Genomic DNA, 6,000 nt, shown 5'->3' with positions numbered 1-6,000 from the left:
TCAATCAAAGCTCTACAAGAAAAAGGTCTGGGAGTAATTTTTACTCATAATCAACAAGCACTGCTTAAGAAAAATGACCGTACAGTGGCAGTTGGTAACTTGGCGGATTCATTGTACGTAGTAAACTTAATAAAAAGTGATGCCCAAGTAAACATATGTGAAATTGACGACGAATTGTGGCATCGGCGTTTAGGCCACATAAATAAGGCATATCTAAAGAAGTTGCAAGTTAACAAAATGGTGACTGGTTTTGAAGCAGGTGAGGAAAATGTCATGTGTGATAATTGTATAAAAGGCAAACAATCCGAGTTACCTTATAAAAATCATCGACAAAAATCATCAAGAATTCTTGAAAGAATTCACACGGACGTTTGCGGCCCGATTACACCTACTACACATGATGGTTATAAATATTTTCTAAGCTTTATAGATGACTACAGTCATTTTGCCCAGATATACTTGGTAAAACGTAAGTCTGAGGTTTTTAATTGTTTGAAAGCATTCCAACAACACGCAGAAGCAAAATTTGGTTCCCGGATTGCTTATTTAAGATGTGATGAACAGAAAATTTATTATAATTTAAAAGGTATACAACTTGAAACAACGGTTGGCTATTGTCCGAGGCAAAATGGCATGGCAGAGCGATTTAACAGGAGTGTAGTTGAGAAAGCAAGAACTATGCTAATTGATTCCGGTCTAAGCAAGTGAATGTGGGGAGAGGCTGTTCAAGCTGCAGTTTACTTGCTAAATAGAAGTCCTACAAGTAGTGTACAAAATAAAACTCCAGCAGAGGTGTAGTACCATGGTAAAAATATCAAGGTAGTGTCATTCTCTCTTTTTGTCGCCATATTAACCATCTGACGTTTGCTGGTATTTTAATAAATCAAGCTACCACATTTACTTTGAAAATCCCATTTTTTGTTTGTTTATTTTTTAATCAAAATCAAAAATAAAATTCAATTTAAACTAAACTAAAAATAAAAATGTACAAATGAAATAAAAAATTCAATAAAAGTTTAAATAAATGTACAAAAAATTCAATCAAAACTATAAACTTCCTATATCAATTTGAATGTCTGTTGCTGTCGTGTCAAGCAATTGCAATTAGTGCTCCATCCGGTCCAAGAATACACGGCTTTCTTCAGTGAAAAAATTTAAATTTAAAAAATATAAAAGGCCTTAGAGATAGAACTTGATGTGAAGGCTGTGGAATAGGTTCCATAACAAACATGAAGAATTGCGGGATTTAACCCCTGCAGTCTACTGCTTTTATCATTCGATTGGATATTATCTCACGTTTCTTCAATTAGGGACAGCTCGACAACAATTATCACTGGACCTAAATTATTTTGAAAATTATTAACATAAATTCCACAATCACAACACAAAATTTCTTAGAAACTATTTTCCCTTTTTCATATGTGGCAACGATGTTCTACTTATTTACAAAATACGAATTTCAAAAAATACCAGCAAACTTCAAAAAGTTTGTTTGAGAGAGAGGAATGACACTACCATAGAAAAAGACTAGAATGTCAACTCAAATTTTTTTCATAAAAAACAACAACAACGAAAATCACACATATATGTGCTGTGTGAATTCAACACAAAGCTACAACAACAAATATTCAATATTTCTGGTCCAAAATTCGCACAAAAAACGATTCGGACACAATTTTTATAACACAAACACATATTATTTATTTTTTTACAATTGTTTTAATATATTTTCTTTATCGAAATCTTTTTAATTTTCAAAAACCAAAAAATTATTTTTTCAATTGTTTGACATTTAGTTTTTTGTTTTTCTAATTTCAAATTGAAGGTGCAGAGTAGCATTTCTTAGTAGCAAACAAATTTATGATAATCCAAGAAATTAAAGCTTTATATATTTTAACAAGTATAGAATGCATGAAAAATATTATCATGCTTTAATAAATACAATCTACAATTTAAAATCTATTAATTTAAGAAAATTAATGCAATGAAAACATTGTAATATTATTTCGACCTATTTTATACAACTGCGAGGACATTGTATGTGTGGTAAAAAGCTTTTATACACTAACACTTTTAAAGAAAATTTTACTAATACATATTTAGAGTTAGATTTTTTTGACAGCTGAGTTAGGTTTTTTCCGGGAGAGTTGGCCTTCTACGGTAATATTCTATGGACACTACCTTCATATTTTTATCATGTGTGGTACAATGTTACACCTGATATTGGCAAACTGAGAATTTTTGGTTGTCGCGCGTAAGTGTACGGAGATGGTGTTTATTGGATATGCTGTTAACGGTTATCGACTGTGGAACCCCGTAAATAAACAGATCGTTGTGGCTAGAAATGTAAAATTTGGTGAAACCAATTTCCCAGCAAAAGTAATGTCTCAAACTAAAGTAAAAAACGATGGTGATGAAGAATCGAAAAATAAAGAAGATATACTTGTTGTAAAAGGATTTAAATTGCCAGTTGCAGAAGGGGAAGAAGAAGCCGATTCAATTTTAGAAATGGAACCCTTTAAAGGCTTCGATGACGACAATGGTGACCCCGACGATGGTGACACGACAATCACTGAAGACGGTCATGCTGTTGATAGAAGTGATGCTGTTAATGAAGACAGTCATGCCGTTGGCGATTGTGACGCTGGTGATGCGTGCAACGATGTAGAAATTAATGTAAATGATGATGATGAAGAAGAAGCAGTTGCGCTCCGGCAGCAAACAAATTTGGCAGGTCAAAGGCAAAGTTGCCGTGAGCGCAGAGCCCCAGGCAAGTTAACATATAATACTTATTTTGATCAGATAAATCTGTCCAAAGTAATTCTTTCAGCTGAACCTGCTTGTTTTAATGAAATTGAGTTGAGGCCCGATAGACTACATTGGATGAAAGCAATTGAAGAGGAGCTTATGTCTGTCAAAAAGAACAATACTTTTGTGCTAGTAAAGAAACAACCAGAAATGAAAGTCACCACTTGTCGGTGGGTTTTTAAATTTAAAACCGATAATAATGGTCAACCTAGTAGGTATAGTAGCTCGTGGATGTCGACAAGACTACGGTATCGATTATCAACATACTTACGCACCAGTTGCCAGAATTGCCACTATACGTACCGTCCTAGCAGTGGCAATACAAAAAGGCTACAAAATTTGCCAAATGGATGTTAAAACTGCTTTTCTCAATGGTGATTTAAATGAAACGATTTATATAACGGTCCCTGATGGTATGGAAGTGAAAAAGGGAATGGTGTGCAAGTTGAATAAAGCTCTATATGGCTTGAAACAGTCTCATTTGTGTTGGTACAGAAAGTTATATGATGCTACAATAAAAATGGGTTTCACCAGATCGCAACACGATTATTGTGTTTATGTGAGAAACCAAAATAAGTATGTTATATTTATGGTACTGTACGTCGATGACTTACTTGTTGGAGATAATGAGATGCAATTAAATGATGTGAAAAGTAAACTTTCAAAAATGTTTGAAATGGTTGTATCTGATCGGTTTGAACAGTTTCTTGGAATAGAGATAAACTATGATGTAAAATCTAATGTAATATCAATGTCACAAAAGAAAGCCATAAAGGAAGTACTTCGATTTATGAATATGGAACAGTGCAACTGCGTCTCCACACCAATGGATAAGTCAATTCAATTTGGAAATATTAAAGGTGAAGAAAAGGTAAATGCACCATACCGAGAAGTTATTGGAAGAATCATTTACATAATGCTATGCAGCAGACCCGATATACCAATAAATAGGAAACAATGTTTTATAAAAAAGTACCGAAAATAAGTAAGATTTTTACCCCTTAAACGTCTGAATTTCTTAAAAGTACCAAACTTATATTCGTAATTTTTCAATAAGGTACAAATGTGATCTAAATTTCATTTCCATGTTCATTGGTTAAAAAGGAACATAAGGTGAAAAAAGTACCAAAATACAGTTTTTGCCGATTTACTTACGAAAATGTACCAGAGAAAAGTTATTTTTTCAATTAACAATGCTAAGTGTAACTTTTTCAGTATCTATTTGGTTAAGAGATATTAGGTTACCGAATTTAATCTTTTTTATCCCTTAAAAATTTGAATTTCTAAAAATCCCTTCTTAGTAGATCAAGTGTTTTTTTGCAGATCAGTAGGCCAGTATTTTGGCTTTCCGGTTGATATTACAGAGTAATTACTATTTTGTATACATTTAATGTAAATCTTAAATGAAAAATATTCTTTGCTTTACATTTTCGAATGCTAGAGTGCAAAATAAAACATGCAAGTTTACGAAATTCCCAGTTGATAGAGGCAGTAAAGTGTTTGCCTTTTCGCTTCTATTAGAGGGCTGATAGAAGGCTTACTTAAAAATGCCTATTAAACGGTCTTCCGGTATAGGCCTATTAGAAAATCTTTCGAAATTTTTGCAATCGGTCTATTTTTGGAGCTCGCCGCCCTACAAAGGGACCCGAAAATATCACTTTGTAGCTTATAATTTTGTTAATTATATAAAAATAAAGAAGATATACTTGTTGTAAAAAGATTTAAATTGCCAGTTGCAGAAGGGGAAGAAGAAGCCGATTCCATTTTAGAAATGGAACCCTTTGAAGGCTTCGATGACGACAATGGTGACCCCGACGATGGTGACACGACAATCACTGAAGACGGTCATGCTGTTGATAGAAGTGATGCTGTTAATGAAGACAGTCATGCCGTTGGCGAGGGTGACGCTGGTGATGCGTGCAACGATGTAGAAATTAATGTAAATGATGATGATGAAGAAGAAGCAGTTGCGCTCCGGCAGCAAACAAATTTGGCAGGTCAATGGCAAAGTTGCCGTGAGCGCAGAGCCCCAGGCAAGTTAACATATAATACTTATTTTGATCAGATAAATCTGTCCAAAGTAATTCTTTCAGCTGAACCTGCTTGTTTTAATGAAATTGAGTTGAGGCCCGATAGACTACATTGGATGAAAGCAATTGAAGAGGAGCTTATGTCTGTCAAAAAGAACAATACTTTTGTGCTAGTAAAGAAACAACCAGAAATGAAAGTCATCACTTGTCGGTGGGTTTTTAAATTAAACGATAATAATGGTCAACCTAGTAGGTATAGTAGCTCGTGGATGTCGACAAGACTACGGTATCGATTATCAACATACTTACGCACCAGTTGCCAGAATTGCCACTATACGTACCGTCCTAGCAGTAGCAATACAAAAAGGCTACAAAATTTGCCAAATGGATGTTAAAACTGCTTTTCTCAATGGTGATTTAAATGAAACGATTTATATAACGGTCCCTGATGGTATGGAAGTGAAAAGGGAATGGTGTGCGTTGAATAAAGCTCTATATGGCTTGAAACAGTCTCATTTGTGTTGGTACAGGAAGTTATATGATGCTACAATAAAAATGGGTTTCACCAGATCGCAACACGATTATTGTGTTTACGTGAGAAACCAAAATAAGTATGTTATATTTATGGTACTGTACGTCGATGACTTACTGCTTGTTGGAGATAATGAGATGCAATTAAATGATGTGAAAAGTAAACTTTCAAAAATGTTTGAAATGGTTGTATCTGATCGGTTTGAACAGTTTCTTGGAATAGAGATAAACTATGATGTAAAATCTAATGTAATATCAATGTCACAAAAGAAAGCCATAAAGGAAGTACTTCGATTTATGAATATGGAACAGTGCAACTGCGTCTCCACACCAATGGATAAGTCAATTCAATTTGGAAATATTAAAGGTGAAGAAAAGGTAAATGCACCATACCGAGAAGTTATTGGAAGAATCATTTACATAATGCTATGCAGCAGACCCGATATACCAATAAATAGGAAACAATGTTTTATAAAAAAGTACCGAAAATAAGTAAGATTTTTACCCCTTAAACGTCTGAATTTCTTAAAAGTACCAAACTTATATTCGTAATTTTTCAGTAAGGTACAAATGTGAAAAAGGAACATAAGGTGAAAAAAGAACCAAAATACAGTTTTTGCCGATTTACTTA

The sequence above is a fragment of the Lucilia cuprina genome, chromosome 6 (genome assembly GCF_022045245.1).
Source record: "Lucilia cuprina isolate Lc7/37 chromosome 6, ASM2204524v1, whole genome shotgun sequence".
Taxonomy (NCBI): domain Eukaryota; kingdom Metazoa; phylum Arthropoda; class Insecta; order Diptera; family Calliphoridae; genus Lucilia; species Lucilia cuprina.
This window is presented reverse-complemented; position numbering follows the sequence as displayed.